This window comes from Zea mays, chromosome 9 (genome assembly GCF_902167145.1).
Source record: "Zea mays cultivar B73 chromosome 9, Zm-B73-REFERENCE-NAM-5.0, whole genome shotgun sequence".
Taxonomy (NCBI): Eukaryota; Viridiplantae; Streptophyta; class Magnoliopsida; order Poales; family Poaceae; genus Zea; species Zea mays.
In genome coordinates, this window is record NC_050104.1 from 128210571 (window position 1) to 128220821 (window position 10251).

The 10251-nt window shown below is 44.2% G+C and overlaps 1 long non-coding RNA gene across 1 annotated transcript; it reads right to left on the reverse strand.

Moving 5' to 3' along the window:
- Nucleotides 1-3152: 3152 nt before the first annotated feature.
- Nucleotides 3153-3535, reverse strand: LOC118473390 (uncharacterized). Its single transcript, XR_004852757.1, has 3 exons — nucleotides 3501-3535; nucleotides 3260-3433; nucleotides 3153-3188 (listed from the first exon to the last, which is right to left on the reverse strand). It is a non-coding gene; the product is annotated as an uncharacterized lncRNA (long non-coding RNA).
- Between the last annotated feature and the right edge of the window lie 6716 nt (nucleotides 3536-10251).

Below are 10251 nucleotides of genomic sequence, written 5' to 3' on the forward strand. Positions count from 1 at the left end.
TGGCCCATAAGGGTAAGGCGACGTCCGACGTCACCTACAACCCGGATGACGGGCCCGAGGCCTACACCAACCCCGCCGTCTACAGCCGCCTCCATGACTACACCGCCATGGCGCAGGAGGTCCATGGCCCAGACTATGATCCGAGCACCGAGCCTATCGACCCCGATGTGCTCATGAGGGTCGGAGGAGGCAAGAGACATGGGCGGTACTGGATTGCCGACGGGGCAATCGACTCGTCCTCCACTCCCACTCTGTCTCAGGTGAGAGCAAGGAGCACTGGCTCGAGCCCAGCCATTCGACCTCGGCACGACAGCTCACAGCATCGCATTTCACAACTCGAGGTTAGTGCTTCTGTAACTCGTCCTTCCTTTAGTTATATACCTAGTCTTTGAGTTACTATAACGTTGGCTTGTAATATTACAGACCCAACTAGAAGAGATGGAGGCGAGGATAATGGCGGAGCGGGCGACGGCTGATCAGAGGATGGCGGAGATGTTCCAGTACATGCAGAGCCTTGGCGCCGCACAGGGCATCGCTCCGCCACCTCCATTGTTCCCCCCAGTTGACCCTACTCTCTTCCACACTCCTGTGAGTACCAAAATTGTAGTTAGATGTTTGTAATGCATCTGGTATAACACATGCTATCTCTTCTTTGTGCAGGGCCAATCTGGGGCGGCATCCAACAACCCTCCGGAAGGGTTCAGCCCAACGCAACCCCGGCCAAACCGCCCACCTCCATGAGTCGTTGTTTTAGACTTCAGAACTTATGTATAATACTTATGTTTCTGTTTGATACTTATGTGAGAGCTTGCGATGTTTGAGACTTATGTTTGTGTTTAATACTTGTGTTGAACACTTATGTTTGTGATGGATATTTATGTTTGTGGTCACGGTTTTATGTTTGTGTTGGCTATTTATGTCTGTGATGATATCTGTGATGTATATATGTGATATATATGTGATATCTTCTGTTTGTGTGGATGGAAAACAAAAATCAAATAAAAAAGGTACATACTGGTCACTTTGCCGAGTGTAACACTCGGCAAAGAGGCTCTTTGCCGAGTGTCTGGGTCATAACACTCGGCAAAGAGCACAGACCTGGGCACCGGCTTAGGTTCTTTGCCGAGTGTTATGTCGCTGACACTCGGCAAAGAGCCTGACACGGGGACCCTCCCTGGCGGGCTCTTTGCCGAGTGTACCAAACGACACTCGGCAAAGAAGGCGGCTTTGCCGAGTGCGACCAGGAGGACACTCGGCAAAGATATCTTCGTTGCCGAGTGTCAACTGTGACACTCGGCAAAGCCGCCGTCTCCGTCAACCGGCGCCGTAACGGTCGCTTTTCTTTGCCGAGTGCTCCCTGACACTCGGCAAAGATCTTCGCCGAGTGCCCGAGAAAAAGTACTCGGCAAAGAAGTCTTTGCCGATGTACTGTTTGCCGAGCCTTCTTTGCCGAGTGTTACACTCGGCAAAGCCTTTGCCGAGTGTTTTTAGGGCTTCGCCGAGTGCTTCCGGCACTCGGCGAAGATATTGATTCCGGTAGTGAGGAAAACGCCCAGTTTCCGACGGCCTAAACCGTCGGAAATAAGTCCTGAACCGTCGGAAGTAGTTACTTCCGACGGCTTAAGGCGGGTCCCGTCGGAAGTAACGCCGTAAGGGATACCCAGTCGGAAGTACCCGCGCTTTCGACGGGGCCGTCGGAAGTAAGTTTATTTCCGACGGCCAGGGTGGGGCCATCGGAAATTAAGCGAGGTGGGCCCCGCAGACGGCCAGCCGCCGGCGCATGACGCAGTCACGACTTATTTCCGACGGGGCCGTCGGAAATAGGTGGCCGTCGGAAGTAATTAGAAAACAGAGAAACAGAATTTTCCTGCTTTTTGTTTTACAAACAACCACACAAATTCAATCTCATACAATATCCAGTTTCCAATAATTCATCCAGAATCACATACAATACCACACAAATATCCATAATTCATCGTTTCACATGAAACACACAATTAAATTGACAAAAAGTTTACCCGTCCACAAATTAAAGCACAAGTTCACAAGTTCACATGTCCACAAGTTCACAAGTTCACAAGTTCACAATAGCACAAGTTCACAAGTTCACAATACCACAAGTTCACAAGTCCATTGTACGAGAAAAACACAAGGAGACAGGCTACTCAAATGGAGGAGGTTGATCAAATGGAGGGGGTTGATTTGATCCGCTAGCTCCTCCGCTGTTTAGAAGACCGTCCACAAAAGAAGCGACCGCATCTTCAGAGTCCTCATTTCCCGGAGTTAGCAAGTTTCCTGGAGGGACCTACAACATTCAAAAAAATGTGTTAGTAGTTAAATTCTTGTTATGCAACGTCAAAAGAAAAAGTCAAGTAATATAACCTGAGGTGCAGGTGTGGGCCAACTAAATTGTGGAGTCGGTACAAACTGCGGGATAGGTGGAGGAGGTGGCATAGTCATCGCTGAAAAATCTGGACGTTGCCCTAGTGCTATTTGCTGAAAGAAATTGAAAGCTATGTTACGAGGATATATTAGAAAATGTGTGCTCCAATTATAGTAGAGGCTCACGAGGATCTAATTACCTGCATCATCTCCTGTTGTCGTGCAAATTGAGCAGCCCAGTACTCTTGTTGTTGCTTGTTATACTCCTCCTGCCGCCTCAAAGCTTCCTGCACCCGGATCAGCTCGGCGTTTCCTTGGGTACTAGAGCGAGGACCACGGCTAGACGACCTCGATGGGCGAGACCTTTCAGGCCTCACCTGAGTCGAGTCGATAACACTACCAAACATGGGGTAACTACAAAAAATAGAAAGAAGTTAAACACGTAACACATCATGTTAGAAAAGATCAAATCGACCAATTAATAATAGCAAACTCACCGTCCATGAGGTTTTCCGCCTCCACTAGCATACACAACCTGAGGATCGATAGGCTGATTCATCCAATCATAGTCTTGCCCATGCTCCGACATCATGGAAGCACCATATGAGGCCTGACAAATAATAAACAATGCAGTTATATTTTTCTCGACTCTTAGAATAGAAGTGCATTGTAACTAGTTGCGAAAGTCTCACCACACGCTCAGCAGCTGACTGAGAACACAACTGTTCTGGATTTGTAGGATCCGACCCCCTGTGACCTCTAAGGTAAAACTGAACATCACTCGGCGTAACACCAGAACTAGCTTCCTACAGGCAAAAGAAAATAACATAAAACACATAGAAGATTCATGATATGCACGACCATAAATTACACTTACCATGCGCTTTGCCAAACGAACGTGGCCATCACCACCATATCTGTGGTGAACATCATGCCCACGATTTGAGCTGTTTCTCAATGAAACACCTTTAAATCCATCTGTTGCCCAATATTTGCATACAGCCCGCCAACCAGCCTCATTTGATGCCATCCATGGCACCGAGTCTGAAAACTTTATTTCGATCCAATGTATTGTTAGTACTAACACTTGGACATGAATTAGGATAAAAACAATTTACCTCAAGATATTCTTCTTTGGTTAAGTATTTGTTTGGTGCCTCACTTTTGGAACGTGGCCGACGTCCTTCCTGCCTTAATATGTAATCAGAAGTGACCTGGATCCGAGCATAATACATCTGATCCCTAACCAAGGTAGTCGCGCTCTTGTTAAAAACGATCCGTGCATGATCGTTCATACTTCCATTTTCAGGCAACCTGTAACGTTTCTGAAAAAACAAGAAACAAGATTTTTAGCACATTGTATAGTTGAATCAATTCAAGTTGGGCTAGAGAACATACCCGGAACTCATGCCACACAGCACCTTGGGCATTCCTATGTTCCGCATTGAACGCGAGCCCGTACTGATCCCAAGACATACAAGGCACCTCAACGCCTTTCTCCATCACTACACCAGACCAGAGATATTTGCATATACTTCCCAAAACTTTATCACCTGTGTGCGACGTCCTTGACCTTGAAAAGATGCATCAATCCAAGACCTGCAACCACATTGTACAAAAGAAGCATTAACAAATTTCATATAATGTATGAACAAATATTTAAGATTAGAATCAACTCACTCGTCGCCACACGGTACGATCAGAATCTTATCCTCCTCACGAGCAGGAACTTTAGGAGGAGGCACCCAATGTGTTTTCCTCGACTTCCGTGCCTGAGAAGACCCTCCACCACTAGAAGCTCCAGCATCACTGCTAGGCCATGAGTCCCATCCGCCTGCTGACCCTGCACCCTCAAACTGACCACCATCGGAAGACCACCCATCTCCAGTTCCACCTCCAGCATCATCTTCCTGCTCATAGTCTGCATCGGCCGCATCGTAATCGGCCGCATCCTCACCCCTCGCCTCCTCCTCTCGAGTCTCGTTAACATCCTGCACATGAAACACTTTAATCACTAGATTCATATAAACATTACTATATTGAAATAAAATAATAATTTAGAGTAATCACACCTGTCCCTGCATATCAGGTGGAAGATGTTCCATCAAAGCCTGTCGTCTGTTGCTCGAGAGCGACTCGGTACCCTGGAACAGACACTCCTGTGCTTTGCTTCTTCCTGAAGAAGAAGAAGAGCCCTTCGTCATGCCCTTCACAAAATTCTTCAACTTTCGAGCCGCCATCCTGCATATTGAAAATTATATTAGTATAACAATAAAGAGATAACAACATAGTATAACAATAAATTAAATTTTAATTCATCAAAATAAATATTTACTTCTTAATCATATTCGAAATCAGGATTAATTTGTTGTCTTCTCAAGCGCGTCGACTTTCTCTCGGGCGTCTTTTTCTTCTTCGACTTTCGTTTCCTTTTTGGAGGAACTATTGCATCATTAAGATCGCCCGCTACTGAATCTGGCTCCATTGTTGTTTCTATATTAAAAACGGGTGGAACTTCAATTTCTTGATAAATTTCTTCAACATCAGCTTCCACCTCATTTTGTCGATAACTTGTATCACCCTTTAAATATAATCTTTCACGGGGATTTACGTTGTACATTACCCACCAGTCTTTAAGATCGATACAGGGATATGACATATAATACACTTGGTCCACTTGAAAACCAAGAACAAATTTACTACAACCACGAGTCATTATACGCTCGTGTTTGACTTCTACCATACCAAATTGGTTTTGTCGTATCCCATGTTTAGGATCGATCCAATCACATTTGAAGAACATAACTTTCAGATTTTTCCCCAGCGAAGTCGAATTCCAATATATCTTTGATAGTTCCATAATAATTCATCTCCCTTCCTTGCTCATCAAAAGACCAACATACCACACCAGTATTTGTTGTCGCAGCTAAAGGTCGAGTACATTCAAATTTGGTTGAACGAAAACGATATCCCTTGACATCATAACGACCATAGCTTCTGACTTTGACAAGTGCACGTGACATCTGACGTAAGTCCTCGTCAACGTTGGAAGTTTTTTCGCACTGTCAGTTACGAATATAGATCAATAGGAGGAACTATTAAAAAGATAAACTATGAACACATAAGAAAACGGATGTGATATTTACATGAACTCGAAACCAATTAATGAAATTGGGAGTGCCTTCTTTTCCTTCACGAAGCATGATTTCATACAGCCTCGTCGACAGTTTACCCTTATTCTGTTGTTCGTACTCTGTTGAAAAAAAGTAAATAAAAGAGTTACGAGGAGTAATGAGCACATGTTGCTCTTCAATTTGAAAATCTATGCTTACTTGAAGTATGGAGTCATCTCTTCCATGTTTTCATACATGTAGAGTAATGCATCCAACTTTTCTTCACGTCCAATGTGATATTCAGTTGATGCTCCAACTGTCCTTCCCTCGAATGACAAAATTTTGAGTTTACTGCATGGACCAGCTTGATCAACATTATACCTTAATGTAGGTGCATTTACATTGTGTTCTTCTGCAAAGTATACACTCGTGAAGGCTGATATCTCTTTATATTTAAATTCTTCAGCAATACACCCTTCAACTCTTCCCTTGTTGCCAACCATTGCACTAAGCTTCTTAAGTGCCCTTTCTATATGATACATCCATCTATACTGCACAGGACCCCCAATCTTAGCTTCATATGGAAGGTGTACAAGTAGATGTTGCATCAGATTGAAGAATCCAGGGGGAAATATTTTTTCCAATTTGCAAATAAGGACCGGAATCTCCTTCTCTAATTTCTCCATCACATTTTTTTAATTTCTTTAGCACAAAGTTGTCTATAGAAGTAGCTTAACTCAGCTAACACCGTCCACACATCATTATTCAAGTAACCCCGAAACATTACAGGAAGTAATCTTTCCATAATAATGTGATAATCATGACTCTTCAATCCATTCATTTTTCCTGTCCTCAAATTCACGGACCTTCTGAATCCCGCGGCATACCCATCTGGAAATTTTAAGTTTTTCAACCACACCATCACCTCTTTCTTTTGCTTAGATTTTAGACAAAATGATGCACGTGGCTTAGCACCACTCTGAAGCAAGACTAGGCTTGGTCGGTTACAAATTTTCTGTAAATCTTTTCTGGCCTTTATATTATCTTTGGTTTTATCAGGAAAATCCATACATGTACTAATAATGCTTTCAGCAACATTCCGCTCTTGGTGCATGACATCAATGTTGTGCATCAGAATCAAGGCCTCCGCATAAGGGAGTTCCCACAAAGAACATTTATGTGTCCAATTATGTTCTATTCCAAATCCCAGGTAACCAGTACCGTCTGGTTTCAAATTATCGAGCGCAGCATGAATCTCTGCGCCACTCAAACGCTTCGGTGGGCCTTTGGTAACAATGGTGTCTTTTCGAAATTGATTTGCCTCAAATCTGAACGGGTGATCAAGAGGCAAGAAACATCTGTGGCAATCAAAGTAACAGATCTTCCCACCAAACTCAAGACGAAAACAATCTGTATCCTTACCACATATTGGACATGTCAACTTTCCGTGACAACTCCATCCAGCAAAAATACCATAGACCATGAAATCATGAATCGACCACAAGTACGCAACTCGAAGATTGAATCTCTCTTTCTTGTAGCAATCGTAAGCTTCGACTCCTTCCCACAATTTTTTCAACTCATCGACTAAAGGTTCCAACATTACATTGAGATGTTTTCCAGGGTGTTCTGGTCCAGGAATGATTAGACACAGAAACATGTAATCGTATTTCATGCAAAGGTGAGGTGGAAGATTGTATGGAACTGCAAATACAGGCCAACAAGAATACAGCGATGCGGTCATATTGAAAGGTGAGAACCCGTCCGTCGCCAACCTGATTCGAATATTTCTAGCTTCACTAGCAAAATCCGAATCAAAATCATCAAGCGCCTTCCACGCATCACTATCAGATGGGTGCATCATAACTTGAGGGTTCTCGCGGTCACGTTCTTTGTGCCATCTCATCTGCTTAGCGGTGTTTTTTGAGAGAAACAACCGTTTTACACGAGGCGTGAGAGGCATGTAACGAAGTTGCTTCTTTGCTACTTCTGTTGTCAATTTATCTCCATCTTCATTTACGACCTCAACGAACCTTGATTTGCTGCATCTCAAACATTTGTCTAATTTTTCATTTTCCTTCCAGAAAAGCATACAGTTATCTGGACAAACATCAATTTTTTGATACTCCATACCTAAGCCAGAGAGTAACTTTCTTGACTGATACACGTCTTTGGGCATTTTGTGATTTGGTGGTAATACGTCGCTCATCAAATTCAAAAGTTCATTTAAGCAGTTGATGGAGAATGCGAACTTAGACTTGATAGCCATAAGTCGCGTCACAAAAGCAAGAATGGTTACTCTCGTGTGTTCGTGCAACGGCTCTTCTGCTGCCTTGAGAAGTTCAAAGAATTTTTTAACTTCCGGCGGTTGAGGATCCTCAGGATTATCTGGAAACACTAAATCAGGATCCTCTCTTAAATCCTGAACCATCTCCTCCATTCGGTTCTAAATCCGGGTCAAAATCGTCTTGACCTTCTGGAGCATATCCACGGGGAAGCTCCTCACCATGATGCACCCAAACTTCATAATTTGGCACATAGCCATTTTTGCAAAGATTACCAGACATCTCTTTCTTGGTTTGACGTTGATAATTTTTGCAAACACTGCATGGGCACCACACTCGACCATTTCTTGACGAAGAAAAAACACGATTGATAAAATCTTCGGTTTTCTGTATCCACTCAAGCGAAGGATCATTTTTTCGCCAGCCTTCATACATCCAGCGACGACTATCACCCATCGTTCGATAGTCACTAGAGAGAAGAAAATAGACCCAGAAGGCAACTTGGAGTTGGAGTCTGTTCTTTCCAGACCTTTGCTTAGAGAATGATTTTGTTTAGTTTTTCTCGCACAATGTTCCTAAATTTCTGACTGACTAAATTGTTGCTCTATTGAATACTGAATGACTGGCACTGGAATTACAATGTCTCATATCTCGGTGCATCTGTCTCGTATTGTAAGTTTGAACACAAGGACACAGCAACAACCAAAGACAGGCACATCAACATCCCAACTTCTCCTTCCCCAGCCAACCAGAAAAGCAAAAATATATATCAGATCATCACGCGAACGCCCAGATTCAAAAATGACAATTCTTTAGTCCAATTATTACTGGGCAAGGCAAACTGCTCCAATTAACGCGCTAAACATAAAGTAAATGACAATCAGGCAGATATTTTCAATGGAGTAGTGAGTTACTTGGAAATCAGGACAGCAGCAGAGTTTCAGGAAGCACTGCAGCGCCAGCGCCTGCACGGCAACCGGCTCGGACGGCGGAGGCTGTGGACGGCGGCGGCGGTCTCGGGGCGCGGACGGCAGCGGCCTCGGGGCGCGGACGGCAGTGGGGAGGTGCCGACGGCTCGAGGGGCGGCGGCGGCTCGAGCGAGGCGGCTCGATGGGCGGCAGCTCGAGGGGCGGCGGCGGCGGCTGTGCGGGCGGGGTACGGCGGCGGCGGGTGGCGGCTGTGTGCGGCTGTGTGCGTGTGTGCGGCTGCTGTGTGCGGGGTAACGGCCGTTAGGGGCTGGCCGTGGGCCGTGCGGGGTAACGACCGCTATTTCCGACGGCTGGCTGGTGGGCTGTCGGAAATAGCCCTATTTCCGGCGGCTGGCCGTGGGCCGTCAGAAATAAGTCTATTTTCGACGGTATCCTAGGAACCGTCGAAAATAGTGGCGGCCGTCAGAAATATAGTATTTTTGTGTAGTGATACACCTCGACGGCGTTCTATCTGGCGTTGGTGAAGAGTCAGCGAGAGTTTTGTCTATCAGATCTCTGTTATTCTTTCTCAAATTTTGATATTTGATGTGCTTATCAGATGGAGCGGTGATTTTCAACCTCTAGCTTCCTATGGTATATATGTTGTACAATAAAGTTCGATATCTTTAACACAATGTTTTTATATATAGTGTAGGATTGGAAGTCTGCATGAATTTCTTAAGAGGTTTCTTCTAGCCGATAGATGTTCTTCCAGTGAGCACTAGATCTCGTTTGTACCGAACAGGCCTAGTCTATCGTTTGTACTAGCATTTGTTTTTGTTTCGATTAGCATCAACTGCCTGATACTCCCATAGGCAGCAGGCAACTGGAGCTAAGTTTATTTCAGTACTACCTTCAACAGCTCCATGCTTCAGGGAGGCTACAGTATATGCGATGATCACCATCAGACTAGCTACCATCGTGACACCTGTGGTTTGTTTTTATGTCCAAGGAGTTGAATAAATAATTTTGATTAGAGGATCAGGTGAATCATCACGACCTTCGACATATTGCTGCATATTTCATTCACACACACATAAAGAAAGGACAATCTGTCCGTAGGGCTGGAATTGGTCAATAATCATGTCCTGTCAATACCATATATACTTAATATTTACCACTACTGCCGTAGAGTAATCATGAAACAACGACGTCTACCAATTAAATGGACCTGAGCTTAATTAATTCTTACGCTAGTCAATGGTTATAACCAGCATGGTTGGATTGGAAGAAGAAAAAATACGCTGCCTGTCACGGCTCGTGCAACGTGGATGTTATGATAGCAACTAGCTTTATCTTATTCTTATCGTGCAATTCTTTTACTTTGGGAGGGCTCTCGCTTGTTAAAAAATAAAACAACTATATCTCTAACTTTTTTCTAAAAAGCAACTTGTTAGAGGCCTTACTCTTCCGAAGGTTCTAAAAACATGACTAATCATATATTTTCAGTGTGACATAGTGTTACATGAAGCTTCGGCTTTGGGGTGAAGATTTTCTCCTCTG